This window comes from Rhea pennata, chromosome 16 (genome assembly GCF_028389875.1).
Source record: "Rhea pennata isolate bPtePen1 chromosome 16, bPtePen1.pri, whole genome shotgun sequence".
Classification (NCBI taxonomy): domain Eukaryota; kingdom Metazoa; phylum Chordata; class Aves; order Rheiformes; family Rheidae; genus Rhea; species Rhea pennata.
In genome coordinates this window covers 16434409-16457714 of record NC_084678.1, presented here as the reverse complement: position 1 = coordinate 16457714, position 23306 = coordinate 16434409, and positions in this window count along the sequence as shown.

Here is a 23306-nt window from a genome sequence, read left to right as displayed (position 1 = left end):
CAGCCCCCCTAGCAGACTGTGGCACTGCACAAAACTTGCATGTAGAAACCTACAGTCTCAAGAGTTCAGGATTATCCAGCCAAGGAAACAAGTGCCCTGAAAGCAAGTCCACTTTATAATCTCTGTAAGAATTATCCCATCTGTTTACATGTTTCTAGCAGTTGCCACATCCATTGCTACTGCCTGTCCCACGCTTGTAAGAATTCCTGTGCTGGGAAGCGAGCAAGCAACCAACCCCCTGTGAAGATCAAAGTCAGCAACTGGTCCCCAGGCTCTGCAAGAAAAAGAATCTCCCTTCTTGCATTTTACTGTCAAACAGCAATAGCGAAGGCAAGGAGTCAGGAGCCGGGGGCTGAAGCTGCTCTTACCTGGCTGAGCGACGGCTCGTCTGCGTCCGCCGGCACCTGCTGCTGCGCGCTGCCAAGGCTCCGCTCCGATCCCAGCTGGAGGAGGGTCTCGGAGACGCTGACGTTACCAGTTCTCGCAGTCGTATCACCATGGTGGCTCTCTGAGTGTGCTTGGCGCGTCGGAGCAATTAATGTTTTTTCACATCAGGGAGGGAAAAAAAGAGTTCTCCGCGCTGGGCTGCTTAAACATTGAATAACCCAGATGCCGGTGAGCAGCGGAGGCACCGGGGCTGCTCTGCAGGAATGAGATACCGAAGAGCACAGGCAGCACCCAGCGCTGTCAGGCTGAGGCTGTGCGAGTGAGGGATGGGGGAGACGGCGGGAAGGGCCGAGTAAAATACATTTTACTAGGGAATATTGGCTACTTTTAACAGGGGAAGACACATAAATGTGTGCGGGGAGGGAGTGAGAGATCTGGAAAGGAGCAAAGAAACAGATGTACCTTGCCGGGTCTGCGCTGGCTTCAGCTGCTCCGGGGGAGCGGATTTTTCCCAAGCTGGGTCTCTGGTCCAGGCTTGGAAATGCAGCTAAAGCCTTCAGGTGCTGCATCACCAGAGACAGGAGTCTCGGGAGCGGAGCCTGCAGAAACGCACCCCGGATCAAACAAAACCAGCGGTGATATAAGAGCACTTTACCTTCCTGTGCCCGTAAAAAGAGGGGAAAAAAGAAAGCAAATCAAGGGTCTTGATCCCCTTTCAGTCTCTTAAATGTAGCATGCAGCAATAGATTCCCTGACCTTTGTTTCAATACCCAGAGAGAAAAAAAATGCAAATACTCACCTGAACTATGCTTCGGCGTGAGGCAGCGTGTCCGTGGCAGTGGTGGTGTCATTCCTTAACTAAGCAGGTCCCCTCGCTTATGAGACGTGTAGCTGCGGGCTGTGTTTGACTTTGCTGCTCTTCTGAAGATGTTTACCCTTTTCTGGCAAGATTAGCATGCTCCAGTGACTGAGTGGGAACAAAGCACTTCATTGCACGTGGGGAGGTAACTCCTTCAGGCCATTGGTATAATTGACTTTTCAGCAGAGAGGGATATATATATGTTTTTTCTGCACTCGATATACAACTTTTCCAGGTATTTTCTGTATCTCAACAGAAAACTGAGCAGCCTAAACAAAACTAAACAGAAATTGGAAGGAGTCTAAGAAGATCTGTGGTAATGATAATGAAGTGGATGAAGTTTTCAGACAAAAGAGCCCAAGAGCACTCTTCTCACCTGTTCTGGGAAAGCCGGCACAGTTTGTGAGTAGTTGTACAGGCAAAAGGGTTGTGACGATAAACTCCTTAGTGGGAGGGAAGTTTTCAGGAATCAGTGTTGTCTTGGACAACGAGAAAGAAACACTGGAAGATGCAAAATTTCAGGAGAATGCAACATTGTTTACTGTCCCTGGGGATGTTCTCTTGGGAAAAATATGTAGAAGAACGTGAGGGTTTTGGACTTGCCTGAGTCGTATGCAGGTTGGTGCAGGTAAGACCTCCCACGCTGCTGCGGTGTGACTGATGGCAGGTGGAACTATCCTGGTGGAAACGTCCCTCCGTCCCGCTGAAAGTACCCATGCTGCAGGCTGCTTGGGAGAGTCCTAGAGACAAATTTGGAGACCCTTACTGAAAGTACAGACGTGTTTTGCTTTCTCGGCTGCTCCATGAGCCCAATCCCTATCCTTGGAGCCCAACCGTTGCTTAGGCCTGAGAAGGGAGATCTTCCTTGTGATGTTCTCGGCACAAAGCAGGAAGCATCGCCTGGTGCTTTGTTAAGTTTTTTGCTTCTCTGAGAAGTGTCCTGTCTGGCTGAAGACTGAAGGGAGCCCAGCTAGCTGGTGCTGGAAGTGGGAGGGAAGCCAAGAGGCGGCTTTGCCTGGCAGTGCGTGGGAGGGCACCTGCGAGAGCCCCAGAGCTGCCCACGGCCCCTCTCAACCTGTGTCTCGTGCAGCCAGCGCGCGAGTTGGAGACAGTGCCCTTTGCAACAGGCACCTGAAACTTAAGCCTGGGAGTTTTAGAGGGTAGGGAGAGTCTTTTTCTATGGGGTGGAGTGCTGTTGTGTTTCTAACCAACTAACTTCCCCCAAAGAGGCTGGCAGGCCCAGCAAACCTTTCAAAGTTAAATTCATGCTGTGGGGCTTGTGCGTGTGTTAGTCTGCGGACTTTGAAAATGACTGTTTTAAAGTGGGTGCTCAGGGTGTTCCTGGCGTGCAGAATCAGGGATGGAAAAGGTTTGGGATTTTTTTTTTTTTTTTTTTTTTTTGGTGCACACTATGCTCTAAGGCGATACGAAGAGGTGTGAAGACAGAGGTATTGCCCGTTGCTATTGAAAGGCTAAGATACCATTACTAGTAGCTATTCCCTGAGGCAAAAGGGTCTAGAAGTGTTTGCACTGCAAACTCTTCCATCTTAGCCTGCCATTTTTCAACCTAAAGTACATCTATTAGGTCTCTGGGAGACCTTGAAAGCTATCCTTTCACTCCCCTGAGCTGTGTTATCTTGGAAATGGCTTTGATGCTGCCGCCTTGGACACAGCTGTACATCCCAGCACATCTTACCCCAGCGCTGCTTGTTTCGGGACACGCTCATAAGTGGCCGTGGAGTTTGGAGGCAGGGAGAGCCGTGGTGCGCAGCTGGGCTGCTGTGGGTCCTGCTGGCGACGTGACTGCCCGGGAGGACCAGGCTGCATCCCAGGACCTGTCTGCTCCCCCCGCCTCTGCGTGCTGCTCTAGTTTTCTCTTTTAGTGGGCAGAGCCTCTTGCATGCCTTGGTTCAAATGCACTTGATTACAACAACCTGGTCAGGAGGGAGACTGCGACTAGCATTTTCCTCTTACCATCTAGTGTAGGTAGAGGGGCTTTTGTTTCCTTTATGCCCCCAGGAAATATGCACTGCCCCTGCTTTCTCTGAGCTCTGCTCCCTGCACAGTTTCAATTAAGATTTGCAGTAAAAAGTCACTCAGTTTTGGGAGAGCAATTGCAAACAGATCTAATTTCAGCCAGGACGTGGCAGGGTGGTAGGAACAGCTGCAGGCCCAGAGAAGACCTTTCCCCTCTGCTGGCTCTGGACCTGGCCAGGGCTGGTGGCTGAGCGCAGCGGAGGCAGCCTTGTCCCCTGTGCACTTTGGCATAATGCGAAGTGGGGGAGCGTTTGCATCCTGCTTCTGGGTCTGAGCATCCCGTAAACATTACCATGCCATGAAGCTCCTGAAGATCAAGAGTCTCCAGCTGCTATCACAAAGTGTGCAAGCTGCGCTTTCCTTCTGAGCTGTTCGGACGTACTGTTTCGCAGGCGGCTCCACCGTCAGCACAGTACAAGGGGACAAAGTTTTATCCCTGGCAAATCCCTGTGACAGAGGCCGGATTTGCCTCTCGAAGCCCATGCTCCTGCTGGGCAGCTGCGTGAACAGAGAGGCAAGGCAGTATCTGAGGGAGGGAGAATCCCCTGCGACGCCGAATCGATGGTGCTCTATTGCCTCCGTAAAGCTGACGCGTTGCTGGCTCCAGACGAAGGCTGCCCACCGTTTCGGAGTGGGCAGGCGTGGAGATCCGTGCTCCCGGGAGTCCTCAGAGGGACTTCGGGGCTGAGCTGCAGCGGAAGCAGACCCCACCGAGGGAGAGGCAGCGGGCAAGGCCAGGGCAGGACAGAAGCTTTCTTCACCCTGCTCTCTTTTGGAGAGCACTGGGAAACGTCTGCGTTTTAATCGCATTTTTGGGGGATAGGGTTATTTCCACGTCCGCAGTGCGAGTAGCGCAGCGCGAGCGCTCCACAGCGTTGCAGCCCCGCAGCGAGGGACCCGCACAGGGAGGCGGAGGGGCAGACTCGCTGCTCCTGGTGCTTTTGGCTGCAAGATCAAAACCAGGCTTTGGGGTTCAGAGAGCTGGAAACCAGGCCGGAGAAGACCAGGGGCCAGTCTGATCTGATGAGACTGCTTTGTTTCACCAAAACGTCCTCTGGCAGATTAGCGGGGGAGACAATCCCGGGGTGTTTGGCTCTGGCTGCTGCCAAAGAGTTAAGCTCGTCTCAAGGACACAAATATGTAATCAATACTCCCCGCTTGCTGAAACAAAATGTTCTCCGGTAACTGTCTTGCAGTTGCTGGTATAAGGGTGATACATGTGTACGAGGTGTTCTGTGCTTTTCAAAAGGTTTTATAGCACCCACAGGTTAATATCTGGAAATGATTATGTCAAGCAGTCCGTAAACAGTGAGTTCCAGGGAGCAGAGGCAGAACGCCTGGCCAGGCTGTTTACGGTGGAGTAACATTTGTTATCAGGTAACCTCTGCCTTGGAACCGAGCCGCGGTTCGTCCCCGCGAGCGCCTCCGCGGCCCCTCGCGTGGCACCGGCTTGGCGCGCGGGGCGGCTGGCCCCAGCGTGGCTGGCCCCCGCCCTGTGCTGGCTGCTCCTTCTCGCGTCCAAAAGCTGGGACATCTCCGGTGCAACAGTCAGCCGGAAGGAGCAGGCCCCGAGCAAGCTGCTCGTGGCGTGGCAGAGCTGCCCGGCTCCTCGCGTGGAGCTCTGCTGCTGCCCAGGCTCCGGCTCGCGCTGGCAGCGGGGTTGTTCGGGCGGCTCTGGATTCCCCGGACGCCTCGCAAAAATGACACGGTGCCAATCTGCACTGCAAAAGTGTGCATGAAGATCTAAAGAGTGCAGGCAGCATACATACAGGTAGTCTTTAAATACCTTATTTTTTTTCATTAGTCTGGCTACAAATAACCTTATTCTGGAGTAATTAAAATAGGTTTCCAGCCCACGATGTTTTTGCTCTTTTGCCCTTTTCCAGGTTTTCCCCAGGACTCTAGGAATCCTAGAATCAGAGGATCGGTAAGGTCGGAAGGGACCTCTGGAGATCATCTAGTCCAACCCCCCTGCTCGAGCAGGGTCATCTAGAGCATGTTAGACAGGACCGTGTCCAGGTGGGCTTTGAATATCTCCGGAGAAGGAGACTCCACAACCTCTCTGGGCAACCTGTTCCAGCGCTCAGTCACTCTCACAGGGAAGAAATTCCCCCTCACGTTCAGGCGGAACTGCCTGTGCTTCAATTTCTGCCCATTGCCTCTTGTCCTGTCACACGGGACAACTGAAAAGAGTTTGTCCCTGTCCCCCTGACACCCTCCCTTGGGGGCCAGGAATGGGCCAGGAGGGAGCCTGTCTATTTTTTACTGCCCTGAGCTGGTTGTACCTATTTAGACCAGAGCCCTCCAGGAGGCAAAGGTTTCCCGAAGGGGCCAGTCTCGCCCTCTGATGCTGACCATCTCATCCGAGCTTTGAGCTGCCACTGTTGGTTTCCTCGGGTTTCTTCCATCAGCCCACGTGAGTGGGGGCTTTTGGGTAACCCGACTGTGGGAGCTGTGACTGTAAGGAAAAAGCACCATGCGTGACACTATTTTGTGCTGCCTGTGCCATAGTACTGCAGGCTGCAGCTAATGGCTTGGTTTTTCAACTCCCTTGGGGTGCTGTTAACCCTTGAACCTATCAATGTCCATTGAAATATTAACAAGCTTATGTTTTCCTGCTGGTCCCCTTTAATATGGCCAAGGGGCAGTCGTTTGATGGCAGAGGCAACAAGCAGGACATAAGCAGAAGCAATCCTAGATAAAAATGGATAGAAGTAAAGGGGAAATCAAAGGATGATGATTGTCCTAAGGTAACAGAGGGGGGTGGAACAGAAACGGCAATTCATCGTGGCAGGGAAAGGCAGATACAGATTTGTTGCCTTTCCCAGCTCGCTGCTTTCCGGGGGGATGCTCCCAACCCTCTGGGGCGTCATCGTATGGGTGCTTTACTGCAGCGCACCGGGATCCCACACATGGGCTGCTATTGCTATTAAGCTGGTTGTTATGCAATTGCTAATAACCCTTGGTGCCCTTGTGCTACTTTTGAGCAGTAGGACTCATCCTTCCGACTGATGTTTTAGATGTTTTAAGTGTAGCTTCTTTAAAAGTTGCCCCTTCCGTCACCACTAGCTTTGCTCTGAAAGCTATACAGCGCGGCTTCGCAGTCCGTGTTGGAGCAGAGCTAATGCGGCCGCTGAAAAACAGCGCAAAGCTCTTCAGGGACGCTTGCCAGGGAGCAGGCTCTGGGCAACGTACTCCAATATCTAAGCAACAGCTAAATGTGTCACCTCGTCTGCTTAAGTGGCACAGCTCGTCTGGCCTAAAAGCCTAATCGTTGGAGGGTTACGGAGTGCAAATTGCTGAATGAATTTGCGGCTTTGTTCACTCCAGTTCCCCCTCCCTGTCTGTGTTATGACAGTGAAATGACTCATCTTCACCTTAATATCATGTATTAGAAAAATGTTTTATTATTTTGTACAGTGTTCATTGCTAAAAAAAAAAAAAAAAGGTGTGGAGGGGAAACCCATGAAATCTGTCCTCCAGCACAATGTATTCCAGGACAATTACGCAGAGCCGGCGCCTTCTCCGTACGCTCTTCATGCCAACCCAGAGAGCTGATTACAAAGATTTGATTACTTTGAGTTCATTATCCTAAGGAAGAAAGGGAAAAGGAGGAGGCCAGATCTGAGATTAGCCAAGCTCAATTGTACGGCTTTTGACTGAATCATTAATTACAGCTCATTTTTGCAATTCACGCCTGGCTGACCTATTTAAATAGGTCATCTTAATTCATGTGGCCAAAGATCTGCTAATGAAAATTCAGTCTGAAGAGCATGATCCTTGCTGTAAGTGTCAGCATGACAGAGCAAACAAATGCTTGATAATGGAGGTGAAGTTTGGTAGGAAATGGTGTGCTGTGAAATACAGAGAAAAAAAAAAAGAAAGAAAGAAAAAAAAGGAAAGGGAAAGCATTGCTGCAAACCGAGGTTTCAGACTGCTGGTATCTGCTCACCTACATCCTGTGCTCATGGGCACAGCAGGAACATTTGGCTCTGAGCAAGCAGGAGGAAGAATGGATCCAGTACGTGCACCAGAAATAACTGAAAGAGCGGTGAATGTGGTTCTTCAGGACCTAATTCTGCTCCCTTGAAAAACCTACTCTCAACCCCAAACCTCAGGTTTGCCCCAGAGCAAACTCTGAAAAACCAAATTCCTGGGAGAAAAGTTCTACAAGCCGCTGGGTCTCTGCCTGGTGACTTCAGAGTGCAGAGAGAAACTGGGTTCCCATCGGAAACCCTATTGATGCAACTCCGATTGCAGGCAGCCCCACCACAGAGGAGGAATTGCAGGTGCTTGTGGAGGCAACGCAGAAAAAAAGGGGTAAAAACAAAAAAGAAAAAAAAAGAGGCAGGAAGGACCCTCTACGTTTTCTACTGGGACAATTTCTGAGGCATGAAACTCACTGGGCCATGAAAGGCTTCCTAGCAGGTGGGTAATTTCAGGCAAGAGCTGACAAAGCAGGAGAAGGTATTTTGTGTTGGAGAGCTTAGTCATGGCCAAATAAGTCCTTCCACTTTTAATGCTAGTGATCTGAAGTAATATCAGAGTGTCATTTTATCAATGAGCAGCACACTTGGACTCTGGGAGACTGCTCCACTTCCACCTGCTTTTCGATTTTACGTGAAGGCAGCCAAAAATGATTTTCTTGTAAATGACCCGTTTCCCCTGAGTTCTGCAAACTCTAGCAGTGGCTCCTTGCCAGAAAGCTGATTTTTTTGTAATAAGAATTGCTTTCTTCTCATAAATGCTAAGTGATGCGTTTCTCCGCCTTGGGTGTCGGGAGTTGCAGGAGCACACGCTGTACCGAAACGTTCCCCAGCTGCAGCACTAACTGCCTTGTGTTGCTTAGCGAGCACCAGCTAACTGCGAGGTAGCGCCACATCTCTGCAGGTTACTTAGCAATCAAAGACGCATCTTATCCTCCGATGCACCCTAATTTAAAGGAAGGCTGTGATGAAGTCCTTGCCCTGCAATCTGGCCTTGGCCACACAAGCTCTGCGAACCCTTTGCCTGGCTCTGGGCTCCGGCGAACAGCTGGGAGAAAAGCCGTGCTGGGAGAAACTCCTCAAAGCAGGCACGCTTCTGCTTTCTTCTCCTGGCTTTGTAGTAGGAGCAGTTGTCCAACACTTGATCTTCGCAGCAGTCTGGCACCCATCTGGCAGCGCTGCAGCAAGAGACGGGCTGGAAAAGAAAGCGAGGGCAGTAAAATGCACTCGACGGCTGAGTTCAGGTTGTAGTAGCACACGGGCTGCTCCACGCAAAGTGTCTGGGCACAGTCACCAAGGCTTTTCTCTGGGTGATTATTCTTCATCTCTCGTGTTCAGTGGTGATGGGGAAAAATAAAGCCCAGGCTTTCTATCATTGCTGCTGCCAGTGGCTGGTGCTCCTGCCTCTGCTCTCAATCTTCTCCTTTCCCTGCCCTGGGGCATTTGGATAGTGGAGATTTAGTTGCCTGGCTGTATTGAAACCTATAGAAGGGTTTATGGGCTTGTTTCCAAAGTGAAAACAAGCTCAGTTTTGCCTATTATATAGGGGGAAATGTGATATTGGGAGAAAGGAGATGGGAGAAAGGTGTTCAGCAGATCTTCATACGGCTGCAATTGTGGCGTGGGAGATCTAGAATTAACGTAAAAGCAATAAAAGCGACCCAAATGGTGAGCTAGCATCAAAGGAGCTCGTGTTGCTGTCAGGAACGGGCGTGCAGCAGTTTGCGCTGGCGGGGATCTGCCGCGGCTCCTGCCCCTTGCCCGCGGCGCGGCACTTCGGCGCAACTGCCTGCGTCTGCGCTTGCCAGGCTGCGGCTTGCGTTTCCGCCGCGCAGCCGGAAACTCCTAGAAAACAGGTCTGCTTTCTTGACTCTCTTGAGCGTCGGCGTGAGTCCGGGAGACGTCGTAATGGGTTGATAAGTGGCTCTGTATCGTCTCAGCTGTTAGATGCTGCACTCCAGCCGCTGCTTCCCGCGGCAACGCTCCCGCTCGGCAGCAATCCTGGGCACGCTGCTCTTGGGCGAGGCGGAGCAGCTGCCGAGCGGGACGGGCAGGGAAATCATGGGGAAATGCAGCTATTCCTTTAACTATGAAGTTTCTTCCAGGGCCTGCACTAACGAAGATGGTGCTAGAGGGGGAATCTGTCCTTCAGCGTCATTTCTTGCATGCATGCAGCGCTCCTGTGCACTCAGTGCACGGAGATGCATTCCTGAAGCGGCAAATGTGACATCTCAGCGATGCTGCTTGGAGAAAAAAAAAGCAGAGGCGAATTTTCCTTTTCATCTTCTCATCAGGAAACCCGGGATATTTTCCCGTTGTGTTTCGCAAGCAGGAAATCAATTGCAGAGGGATTCCTGTTGGGAGATTTGTGGAGTTCCTGCCGGGAGGCGGAGGGGCAGGCTGGAGAACCGGAGATGATAGCTCAGCTCTCATCTCTGCTGCTTTAATTGTTTGTGATGACTGAATAAGCAGCAATACACAGGGAAGCTGATCCTTCCCCACAGCAAACCCAGGCACGAAGCATTTTATTAGCTCTTCTAGGGCCTCTGTTTGGGCTTTATTTGTGTTTTCTTCTCTATAGGCTTGATCCAAAGCCTACAGAAATCAGTAGAGAAACTCCCTTTGAGTAGTATAAAGGCTCTGCGGGTTGAGCCAGAACCAAATCCAATGAAGGATCTGCAAAGAAAATAGTACGGAGAAATGACACATTTTATAGCAATGAGAGGCAAGTTGCTTTGGCGCTCTGTACAGATGCTCGTGTACGATGGAAAGCGGGTGCATGTCTACTGACTGCCCCACAGTTAGAGTGAATGGGGTTAAAAATGAATATCGATTTAACTTTGCACTATGGTCAGAAAATCCAGCCTTTGATTTCCAAAGCCTTTGAAAATATCTGTCGTTATTGCCTCTTCTGCCTGTTGATTACCTCCGTGCACCGAGGGCTTTGCGGCTGGTCTGAGCATAGTGGCGGAAGTATGTTTGTATGGCCCCAAAATATTTGCATGCAGAAAGCCTTCTATAAAGAAGTCAAACTCGTCATTTCTCGTATTATAGAACCAAAAAGCCAAGCTGTGTTGGCAGTGTCTGTCTCCAAATGTCTTCTACAGCCCAATAGACTTGCAGGCAATAGGCAGAGGGAGGTGCATGCATATTAAAGAAGAGAATCCACATGGGAATAATATTTAAGGGAAGACCATCTGCATCTTGGATCTGCTGCTGCATGAGCTGCTGGAGAGCATGGAAATTAAATGACTTCTTGCTACTCTTTAAGTTTTCAAAGCCAATTGTGTACCATCTCCTTTGGAGAGCTGAGGAAGCTGCCAGACCTCTGCATGTCCTGGAGGTAAAACCTGTATGAAAACGTCCTACAAGGAAACCTCCGAGCATGAAAGTCCTCTCTACAAGAAATAATTTTGCAGCAGAGGAGCAAGATAAAAAATTGTGGAAATGATCCCTGTATGGTTTAAATGTCGCTTGCTTCAGAGGTGCTTTGGAGAGCAGGGGACAGGCTAGATGTCATCGAGAAGGTTGCTTTCGAGTGTATTTTGAGGGCATCTGTTTTGGCAGCGAAATGCGCCTGAGGCAGTAAACATCTCCCAGGCCATGCAAATGCCTCCGTCGTGTTATCCCTGGAAGGAGAAAAGTTTTCAAAACTTTGAACCAGCTTCAAAAACACAAAGTAGTAAAACAAATGATTAGGAAGGTCTTGCGATGCAGATTATTGCTTGCGAAGGGAGGGGGGAAAAAGGCAATTTTTCTGGCTTCTGTGATGAAAACACATTAGACATGACACAGGATTTCAATTCCCATATGCCTTTCACAGTGCCGTGCAATTTTCAAATCTTTCTAATAAAAAAAAAAAATCAGATTAGCATATCTTTCTCCTGAAAACTAGCTGAATTAGAAACTCAATTTATTTTATGGCAGTAAGTGTAATTTGAATAATCTGTAAATTGGTTAGGAGAGAACCACCGAAGTGCCATAGTGCTGAAGGTTTTCATGTATGCACACCAATGAAGCGGTTTTTAAATGTTATTCTGTATTACCTTAGGGTTGGCAAGGTGGTTCTGCATGATTTCATGGCAGAGGCGATGGGGGAAAATGAGCGCAAAGTACCTGATTTCTTGGTGTTTTGGACAAGCACGTTGGATCGCTCTGCTGCATGCCCGGTCCTGGGCTGCTGCTGCTTTCTGCACTGCCTGTTTTTTCAAAGCTGCCTTCTCGGTTTTATTTGCAAAACAACTCTCCCACCAAGCTGCACTTTGCTTTAAAAATTCAGCATCACATTGGCAGCTGAATATGCCCCAAAACTGGGGAGAAAGATTTGATGCGATTTGTGCCACGAAACAGTTGAAGCTCGGTAAAAGCCCGGTTAACGCAGTGTTTCCTCCTGCTCCCTGGGCTCATAATCTTATTCCACTACTGTGAAAACTTTAACAACTTCTCTCGTTATGCCTAAATTTCATTATTGCTTTGCCTTGCAGCAAAGCAATTTTTGCAGCAAAGGAGGCGGGGCCGGCCTGCGAGAAAGAGCTGCTGCGCAAGGAGATTTTTTTGATAAAGCTGCCACTGGCTGCCACAACATCACTCACAGCGCTAAAATGCAGGTGATCGTTGGTTTGAAAATAAGGGGGGGAAAAACGGGTCTCTCTGGGAAACCTTAAATATGGGAAGAGGTGGGAGCCAGATCCAGTGGGTCTATTCTGGCTGCTCCGTGGTGTAAATAAAATCGCTTTCTAGAGGATGCGGCTCCCCGGGCGCTCCCAGCGTATTAAGGTCTCCAAGGCTGGGACCAGCGTTACGCTCTGCAGCTGCTGAGCCGGTGCCACGTGGGACGTGTCTGGAGCGATTTCCCCCGCTATATGCGGCGGGTCTTTCCTCGATCCAGGATTGCACAGGGAGGATCGGGCTGGAGGTTGCCGCAGTCGGCGCCGCGCCGGGAATTCGGACCGGTGAATTAGCGGTTCCTTCCGTAAGCTGGTCCTTCTGCAGCCGCCGCCTCCCGAAACACCCGCGGAAACGGCAGCGGCATGTTAACGTAACGCTGCGAGCAGCCGCCTGACCCGGCGCGGGGTGGACTCGGCGGCCAGGCAAGGTTCCTGCACCCTCTCCGGCAGCGAGGACCTTGCGACGTGCCGGGATCCCGCCCCAGGGGCTCCCTGCTCGCACCCAGGCACAGCTGGAAAAGCCCTGCGGGCAGCGGGTTTTATCACGCTGGATGGTTTCCCCTCTTGCCAGGGGGGACGTAGGGTAATTTCAGATTGCCAGAGCTGTATTTTGTCTCGGTACAGGCTTCCCCGGCCCCTGACGGGGCGCCCCGAGGAGCTGCCGTGACCCCGCGCTGCTGCAGCCAGGGAGCTGGTTCGCATCTCAGCAGGCTCCTCCGCGTGGTAAAGCCAGATGAGAAAATCAGGTGGACTGGCAATTTTAAACGTTTTTTTTTTTTCCATTGGCATCTTTGCCTCTCTAAAAAGCCTGTCACTCGCTGGTTTTCAGGTGACGTTTTTGTTTGCCGCTGTAAGGGTTTGGTTATTTCGGAAACCTCTGCTTTGCCCCCTGGTGCCAGCACAGACCCCTCCTGCGGGAACCTGCCCGGTCCTGGCCCATAACTCACCGGCAGCGGTGGAGAAACGTGCATTAGCATTTCTAAATTTTCAATTGTGCTCCTATTTTAGACGAAGCTCTGCTGCTTTCCGCATAGTTGGCTGCCAGCGTGGGCTGCCGGATGCAACACTGAATATTTGCCAACAAACTGAAAACGTGACTGTTTGACTGTATCGAGGTGAAGAAATCAGGTTAAGCGTGCTGCAACCCGCAGCCTAGAGGCAGCAACAGTAAAAAATAAACAAAACTATACAAAGATGCTCAAGGAAACCGCTGAGTGAGATGCACCGTGCCAAGCTCGAGCAGAGCTTCGCTGTTACTTGCGGTGGTGCTGGTGCGTCCCCTCGGAAGCCCCCAGGTCCTCCGGCAGCGCTGAGCGGCGGACGCGGGAGTCGGTGGGAATAACTTTTCCCCTCTTCTTGACATGAAGTTGTGACGTGCGCCTCGGTGACAGCAGGGTGACGTTCGAGTGCCGGCTGCCGGGGAGGCAGAGGCGAAGGGAAGGCAGCGGTAAACGCCGCGTGTCCCGTAACGCTCTCCACGAGCGCTTGACAGGTAGAAAGACGAAGCGGCTCGCGAGGCCCGTCGCGGGAGATGGCTCTGCGAAGTGCGTGGCGGATCGTGGGAACGATATTACGGTCCTGAAACCGCTAGTAAAACCACGCACAACCCGGGGCAAACCCTCGCCATGCGCCTTCGTGGCAGGTGAGACCTAAAGACTTCTTCGGGTTTATCATCCCTGGGGAAGGAATTTGGCAGCCTCCTGCATTTGAAAAACTCCCTCCTTGCTTCCAGCCGTGTCCCAGGCTCCACATTATTGATCTGAAGTATTTTTCTTTTCCTCTATGTTGTTGCTGGTGGCACGTTCCCCCCTATAAGTACGTGCAGTTCAGCCCTAATTAAAGCCACGTCCTGGGATCAGTCTGCTTTGGTACCTGAGCGGGCACTGCCAAGCTGGTGTTTACACCTGGAGAGCTCCGGGAGGGCTGATGCTTGCTGTGCTTTAAATCCCAAGGAGCAAATTCTTCCCAGTTGACTTTTCACTGTCAGCTGGGAGGATCTTTGGCGTCTGCTCGCTTGCGGCTTGCTCCAGCCCACATTGGGAGCGGCAGCGCCCAAGCCAAGCTCAGCCCTGGTGATGCTCCTGCCTGGCGGGCGCCTGCGGTGGGCGCCCAGCGGGGCAGAGCCGTGCGGCCGGCGCTGCTGCAAACCCGGGTAGTTGCATTTTACAGAACCAGAAAGCCAGCGTCCCTGGGGCTGCCAAAGAGGAGAAGTTCAATCCCTCCCGGGTGGGAAGGCAGCGAGTTGGATCAGCAGGAAATTGAGCTGGTGGATGACATTGAATTCATTGTCAGAAATTGAGCTGACAAATAGGTTCAGCTGCAAAGTGGAAATTCAACAGAGAAATGACAGCATTAGCCCCAGATTTGTCTTTTCCAGGACAGCTAAAATTAATAAAAACTGAGCAGCAGCTGGTATGAAGATCTGCCCCTCCTCATCGAGGAGCTGATTAATATCCTCTCATTTTTCTTCCTGCTTTTCTTTGTCTGTCATGTTGACTCTAGTTTTGCCATTTGGAAAGGAGACGTGTGCAGGGGCCGCCCTGCTCTGCCCCTGCGCTGCGGCAGGAACCTGGATGGCCGGGCCCTGCAGAACAGGGATACCAGCGGGTCGGAGATGGGGATGGAGAGGGGAGATACAGAGCATATGTAATTATTCGTGCATATGGATGATACTGTGCACAGAAAAAATATACCCCTCGACTGCTGTTTTACTTTACTGTCACTTAAATGAACGTGATTCTCATTTAACCAAGCAAAAATATTTGTAGGAACTCTTGGCTCAGCGAGGAGCAGAAGACGCATCTTCTGGACCCAGTTCCTAGCCAATGCGGTTTCTCTGGCGCTACGGCGATTTCCGTCGGAAACCTTGGGAAGCTGGGGAACGCGGCCAACCTATGCCGGTGGGACATTTGGCCCGATGACATCAAAGCTCCCCGTTAGCGAGCAATGATCAGATGTTTACAAATCAGAAACAAGCCAGAGAGCAGAACAGAGGGAGACTGTTTTCTTTTCTTTCATCCTAGAATGTTAATTATTTAACATTTTTTTCCTGTAATAGCTTGTGGCATCCTGTGAATGCATGTCACAGCCAGCAAAGTGCCTTCATTTTGCTCATGGCTGCTCATCTCAACCTCAGCCCTCACTGCTGTGCTCCCATGGCCAGGGATGAGTGAACCATGCTGGACGCGTTCGCACTTGCCCACGTTTGCTCTAAGATTTAACAGACCATTTTTCTGTACTTGCCTTAATACACCCCTAGAAGAGCAGAAGCAAGAACGTGGTCCAAATCTTTGCTTTTCACCTTGGATAGGGGAAAATGAACATATCCATCGGTAAGCAACAGAATTGTCTACAGATGCTCTTGTTGGGGGTGGTGGGAACACCTGGAGTCTCCAGGAGGACAAGGTGCGAAGAAAAGCCATGGCCAGGCTTCTTGGTTAGTGGCTATGGTCTGAAGGCTGCCAAAACCCCTGCAGAGGTTGTGCTGCTGGGCCACATCCAGCCCTTGCTCCTGTATGGAGCCTCACACAGCCCATCTGTGCGTTGCCTCGAAGCTGACCAGTGCCTGCTTTCTTCAGTGCCCTATAAAATAGTGATGATCCCTGGAGAAGACAGCTTCAAACTCCTGGAGCTATAAGGCCTGAGTTTCCTAAGCACGCAGGATGAGTGCCAAGGTAAAAGTCACGGGAACAGGCTGGAAAACGTAGAACATGAAACGAGTTCATCCTCCTGAAATGAATCTGAAGACGCATTCACAGATCACAGATTTGGGGCCATGTTTTCAGCTGGCTTCTAATTCCATACATCTTATTTCACACAACCAATTTCAAGGTCCATTAAAAGAAGCTCGCATTTGCTTTGCTATGCAAAAGTGCTGCAGTTATTTGCTCAGGAGCAATAAGTGACTGTCAGGTGGAGTTTCTTGTACAAGCCTCTCAGGCACAAATATCCTGGGCCATCGCACAGGCCAGCAGCCAGGCCTTGGTGGGGACAAGTACAACCTTGAACTCACTCTGGGTGTCAGCCAATGTAGATCACAGTGGTTGCACTGCGAGCTCTGCAAGGTGGGGATGTGGCCTGGCTATATTCCTGCCTTTCTGCATGCTCGGGAGGGATATAGCTCCTGCTTAAAACTAGCATTAAAAATCTTACTCCTTGTTTCTGAAGTAGCTTACTTTCAAGCAAGCTTTTTTTTGTGAGCAGCTCAACTTGCTCTTTGGATGTGTATACAGGAACATGTTCTGAATTGCCACAGTTGTTTGCTCTAGAAATTCCCCAGTGATGGGTAGCTCATGACAGTGGCATCTTCTCCAACCCTGGCTTTCAGGCACGCTCATTGCCCCCGGAGGCGACAGCTCCCTTTGGGGTGCTACAGCTCAGCACAGGCTCTTGGCCACATATCCAGGTCAGAGCATGAGGGTGTTACCTTTCCTGCTTTGCAAAATCTGCTGGGGTCACTGGAGCCACTACTTGCCCTCCCCTTCTGCCGTCTCAGAGACAAATTCCAGTCCCGCGAGCTGCAGAGGTCGGGAGGACGTTACGCACAGCCGCACCCGAGGCCGTTCGCCGTGGCTGATGCTTCCTGGGGTACCTGGCCGCACTGCATCCAGCCTCTCCAAACAGCTGCACAACGGCAGTCGTCACACGCGACATAGCTCAGCACCCTCCAGCGCCGCTCTCCCATCTGTCCCGGTCATTGCTTTTATTGCCCAACATCAATACAGCAAAAATGCTTTAAAAATAAACAGTCTAGGGCGAGGGGGAAGCAGTGCTCTGGACTGGATGCTGATAGACTGCTGCCAGGCTTCCCTGCCTGGGCTGCTTTGAACTCTGCTCGTGGGCTGGAGACTGAGACTTTCACATCTAGTTAGAATTAATTGAATTCTTCTCCATCCACTTATCATGGCAAAAGCCAGCTCTTTCAAAGCCAGTAAATATTCTGCTCTCAACCTCGGTGGAATCCAAATGAGGGCCAAAAAAAAAAAGGAAAAAGATCTTGGTTAGCACATCAGAAACGCCAATGCATTTTCTCATTGTTGGCAGCGAAAACAGCAATTAAATAATTCATCACTGCTTGTGAATTATTTTTCAGCTTTGTACCTGCCAATTAGTGCCAGTCCCCGCGGCTCCACGAGCAGGGAAGGACAAGCGCGCTCTTGCAACGCTCTGAGCAAAGTGGCCTGTGAGGTGGGAACAGCCGAAGGGCGAGGTCCTCCCTGGGGACGGAGCAGAAGTCCAAGGCACGGACGCACAAATATTTCAGCAGAGGTTTGAAGGCTGATTTCGACTTTAGATGAGAGAGGTTTTTAGAAGCTTGACTGCGGGGGTGGAGGTGGGAGTGCGATTGCTGCTGCCACCGCGGCGGGTACGTTGGGGTGATGGTCCCACCACGATTGCCAGGGCTCCTCGTGCCAGCAAAGCTGGTGCGTTTGGGGGCTGGAGCCTGCAAGCGTAACAGCTCGTAATGCAACAGAGTGTGGTTTGATATTATTTTTAGAGGTTTGAAAACACTGTTCCCAAAACATCCTCCCTCTCATGTCTTCCTTCTTAAACTGTGGAACAGAAAAAAAAAAAAAGAGAAAATAGCAGAGATTTGATTACATTAGCTTTTTTCAGTCTTAGAACAGTGTCAGCTTGAAAGTTTTCTATTCTAGAAATTGGATTAGTGACATCTAATTCTTCCCACCAGGGAGGTGGGATTCGAGGCCTCCAACAACAGAAACGCTGGCTGTGTGAGAGTGGAGATTTCTATCCGTGCTACCTTGGTATCTAGTTGTGCTATTTTAAGCAGCCACAGCCAGATATAGAAATAAACCATTTCAGATGACAGCAACACAAAGAAATGTTTCACCAAATGCGGATAAATAAGGCAAGGTGGTGGCAGCCCTTTCTGATGAGCTTATGTTGAAGAGCGGGATGCAAACCACGAAGGGGGCTGGTACATTCCTTTCCTAGAGGCTGTTGGTAAGTTTGGTACAATTTTAGGTCTGGGAATAGCAGGGAAAAGAGGGTCTTTTTTCTTTGGATGCAGACCTTCACACGGGGAACTGCAAATATCCCTGCTAATTTTGTTATAGTGCCATAAATAGCGTCCTGATACGCACTCCCCGAAGGGGAAGTGAATTCCGTAGCCCACGTATTATGGGATATTTTCACAAGCTGATGAAAGAGCAGCCTGCGTGCACTTGATTGATAGGCAAAACAGGCCGGTTTTGTCTGCAGGCTTGACTCAGCAGCGCTTTCTCTTTGTGCAACCGCTTGTAACCCGAGGCGCTCTGGGGCTCCTGAGCTCCACAGCTGCGGAAGTTAATCAGTGTAATTAGCGGCAAACGAACGTGCTCCCTGCCTTGCAGCACGGGTGCAATGAGCAGTACGCAGTCCCGGGAGCGCTTGCCAAGAGGGGAGGAAAGTTGGCTTGGAGCTAGGAAGGCTCCGCTTCCCCAGGACGAGGGAAGGAAGCAATCACCACCGTGAGCAAGTGTTAATTATTTGCATAATTAGTCCCAGCTTTTGTTGATGCGAGTGCACGGGGTGTTCCTGTAGCCTGGGGTTGCTGAGATTGCAGTGCAGCAGCTGCCTTGCCTCTTCCCTGCCTTCGGAGCTGGCTCCCAGGTCAGGCGGAGCGTGGGGCTTGTTGGGCTGCCCTGGGTTTCCTGAGGCTCCTTTCCCTTGTTTCTTGGTGTCTCTGAGATGCCCTGTCTCCCAGGTGTGGCCCCACTGCCGTGTGCACGGCATCCCCTATGCTCTGCAGGAATACCCTGAAAAGCTGCCTTCCTCCAGGCTTTACTCTCGTGCTCTCAGGTTTCTGTCTAATGATACAAGAAACTACGGGTTAGAAAAACCCAATGGGCAGGGAATGGGTTAGATCTTTAGGAAGAGAAGTAGTGGTATATTTTTCTCTTCCTGCAGTATCTCTCTTTCTTTTATTCTGCTTTAATGTGGGCTTGCTTTGGTTGTGTACGGAGTGAGTGTTTAGCTCTTATCTATCTCTGTGGGCTTGTTTCTGCTTTAGCTGTCATATTCGCTATTTGCTGCTTGTTTTTTTTCCCCCTAAATTACCTATATGTTTCTTTAAACTGTTTACCTGCGTTTTCCTACCTGATGGAATGATGGATTTCTTTAACCTTTTATTCCTTTTCTTTTCTTTCTCATATTCCTTTCATTCTCTGAATTCAACTTTTCACCTGTCACGTGGCTACCAGCTGCGTGAGCATTAATTCTCTTGCTACTGCTTGTTGTAGCCAGTTTTCACAAGGAAGCCAGCGGCTCTGCCGGATCCAACTCATCTTGCTTAAATTCATTCCTTGATGCTGCCTGCATCCTTGGACAACTTCAGCGGGATAAAACCTTGGTGTAGAGATTATAGATGTGAAATGATGACTCCCCTTGCAAAGACAGGGCTACTGTTGTGCAGCTCTTCAGGGACGAAGTGACCAGCTCGTTTCGGGGAGGATGAGTTCAGGGAGCGCACTGTACGCGTGACATGGATATCCCTGCTGAAAGTCTTCAGCCCTTTGCTAGGAAAAAAGGGCTTGGGGAGTGGGAGCACAACATGCGCTTGCTCTGCCTTCCTCCGAGATGCAAACGTCGCTGCCAGCGCGGCAGCCTCTGATAGAGCCGCACCGCTGCCGTGGCAGCGCTGGGTGCACAGGTGCCCCGCTGCGAGACGCGTCCTAGCAGCCGCACGGAAATGCGATGTGCAAAGGGCTCCGAAACAGGCAGAACTACCTGGCTTGAACTGCCAAGACTTACAGAGGAGAACTCATTTTTATTGGTATTTCTGAGAATCTGAGGTTCCTGTTCATATTCCGTGCCTGAAAAACCTTTCCCCTCTGTAAGCTTTGGATTTCCAGTTTCTTAAGTGATGAAAATCTGTGATCCTTTTTCTGGAGGGCAGATGCAACATTTTCGTCGCAGCAGGAGTCGGGCTAAGAGGATACTTGTAACCCGTGTGTCTGTCTGTGTGACAGTGACGATGACATGGTGAAGGCAGTCTAGAGGAGCATCATTATTCTGTCCTTAATTTTCCTTGCACAACTGACGATCTTGGCTGTGCCTCATTTATTAAATCACCTTTCACTCATTTTGTGTTAATCAAGCAATCATAATCACTACATGCTTTGGTTTCAAATATCTCGTTTGCATCTGGCTGACCTTGACTTTGCATGGGAGGCGCTGTGAACATCTTTGGTGAGCACTGTGTACTGTTCCATGGAAGCTGATGGTAAACGGATCAAGGAGGAGATAAAAGGGGGAGGGAACCTGGTTTAGCTACTGTAGAAGAACATGTGAAGAAAAATAATATTAAAAAATGTCAGAGACTATCATTAACAGCACTACAAGTCCACAGCTGTTTCAAGAATTGGCTGCATAGTAAATGTTTAAAAAATGATACAAAAAGGTCTTAAGTGAGTGGGGGCTTTTAGTGAATGGTTGGATGAAACAAAATAATACCGATTCTTGCCAGAACTTCTATTTTAATTTAAGTAACTTCCTTTTCTGAAGTAAGAGCTAGATTGCAAATACTGAAATGTCTTCTCCATTAGCAGAAACTGGATAAAGCTCTCACTGAGGCTAGCTTTAATTCAGCATGTGTCTGCATAGTCGTGAGTGAAATGGGAGCCATCAGACTGTTGTGGTAGTAAGGATGGTGCTCAGGGCCCAAATAACTAGCTCTAGTAAGAAAAGTAAATCTCGAACGGATGGGCCATGAGTTTTGGCAGCACAACGACAGCTGACCCCAGCTCGGGGGGACATTTGACTAGATTAAGCTAATGGTCTGTTTTCATTGCAAGCTAAGCTTTAAAACAGACACCTGCTAAGCAGGGCTTGGTAGACCTGGGTTCCAGACAGATGTGTAGATCTACATTTTCCTGCAGTTTGAGGAAAATTCGGGGCCCAATCAGGATTTTTATGGCCTTGGTCTTGGCTCTTGGGCTCCTGTAAAATGAACGCAGAATTTATAATTTCCACAGATTTCCTAAGGGCTCCAGCAGAGAGCATTTGGGCAGCAGAAGCTCAATGTGCAACTCCTTAAAGAACTACTAGACTGGCTAAACCTGAGAAAGCCCTGGGTGCCTGCATTAAAACGCCTTTTGCGGAGCAGTTCATTTCAGATACCAGTCTATCAAGTTGACACATTCTTGGAGAAGGAACAAACTTTACAAGGCACATTTCAAAGTTTTTTACTGGCAGGCTCCACAGCTGCGAGAACACTAATAAACTGAAATGGCTATTCACTGTGCAGTAGCCACCAAGTAATTACATTTTGTCTGTAGGCAGCCTAATGAAACCAGCAGTTAATGACCTAATGAGAAGAATTTAAAACAGCCTGCTGCACTGAGACATTGGGTTTCTGTCACTGGTTATTCTGCAATGTGACCCCCCCCCCCCCCCCCCCCCGAGAAGTTCAGTGCTGGCTGATGCGCAGATAAAAAAAAAAAAAAAAAAAAAAAAAAAAAGCCTTGTTTTGTAGGAGTGATGATGCATGCTTTCTGTGGTCGAGTTTCACACTTGGCAGTGCAACAGGGCTGGGATCCAACCTCATTTTGCCCCAAACCGGTTGTGACCTGAAAACTTCCTGTTTTCAGGGCATCTCCTTGGGAGACCACCCTGTCCAGGGAAGTTGAAGCCCCTGTGGTTGGATCTCACCCTCTCATGACACCTCTCCGTAAATCCCTTATTGCAGTCTGCTTGTTGGATGGGCTGTTAGAGAGGTCCTTTAATGAGAGCACCATTTGGGAGTGGGAATGAAAGTCCTTGTGTGAAAAGAGAGTAAGCTTAAACTTCTGTTTCTCAGAGGCAATGTGTTAGTGATGCAAACCTTTTCCTTTTCTATTTTTTAAATTGACCTGCGGTAGACTATCCTTCCCTTCTCAGCTCTGGAGGGAAACAGAAAGACAAATGCCTTTCACCTCCACCTCCTCAGTGTCTGACTCCAGGGAGGAAGATCTGATTTCCTAACGCCCCGATGGCCTCCTGTGCCCTGGCTGTTTCCAGGGCTCTTTGCAAAGAGCCTCCCTTTCCAGTGCTCCTGGAAGAGCCAGAGCCTCCTTTCCTTTTGTAAAAGGCAGCCTAAAGGGTCACTCTGCTAACAAGCAACCTTGTACAATCCTTCTCTGGCTCATCAGTGAGGACAGGACAAAGTCATTAGCCATCTGCGCAGGAGTAATTAAGCAGTGCGTTGTGGTAGCTTGCCATCATGCAGGCAGCTGAGTGAAAGGGCCAGGGAAGATGCTGGCAGTAAGGGGGAACAGCAACGTGTGTGTATACCTGCCTGGACATTTGTCTGCAAGTATCTACCAGCTCTGGCAGTGCTGTGATTCTGGCTTTTCATAGTGAGAGAGTTAATGGGCTGAAATCCAAGTAAAGTGAGGCTAAATTAAGCTGCATCCAACCTGTGCCGTGCTTCGGTCCCAGAGCCTGGTCCTCTGGTGGTCCTGGCCGAGGGTGTGACCAGCACGTAGCTTCACTCCTGTCCAGCTCCTGCAAGTCATGGCTGCGGGCATGATACCACCCCAGTGTCTCTGATCCTAACGGGTAGACAAATAGATGTGTCCAGCAATTTTACCACCTATTTTGAGCAGTGCAAAATCGGAAGTTGAGCGAACATGGCCATGTAGCAACAAACAGGCAGTGTAGGCTGCTTCCTACTGGAGTGCTTGCTCCATCTCATCCTCCTTGCAGAGGAGTCCAAGCCGAGCTGGGCATGTGAGACCATGGAGATATCTCAGATTTTCTATCGTCTCTATCTTACTCAGTTGCTGGTTCCTACAGCCCTGAAACTGTGGCCTGGCACCCTATTCTGTCCTGGGTCAGTGGGGATGTTATGTTACCTGTATGAATGTCTAAGGTGTTATCTGTGTATTGGTAAGCTTTAGATCAAAGATGCTCTGAAAGCTATTGTTTCAGTTACAATTGTTGGTTGCTTTCAGTACTGTTTTCTGCCTAGAGTCAATATACTGCCTTTCAGTCTCCTTGAATGGTCTGTCATTCTTCTGATAATGAATATCAGCATCTATTTTGCCTTCGTTATACAAATTATTGTATGATGTTTATCCTTTTTAGCTTCATTCTTCTCCAAGACCTACCTGACACAATCTTTTCCACATGCTTTTAATTATTTCCATTGATTAGCAAAGGACTTTTCAGTCCTACCACCCACGCCTTGAGCCAGGTGTCTGTGACTCACTGCACCATGTGCTAGTCGTCATGTCCACCGAGCAAACAGCATTAGGATTTATCAGCCACGTTTTCTCTTATTCCCTATGTGTGCTTACATTTTGTTATGAATGCTCTTGCTTGCTGAGCCCTTCTTCATGGCTTGATCCTTTTTTTTTCCTGAATAATCCCGGTTAAGTTAGAGCTTAA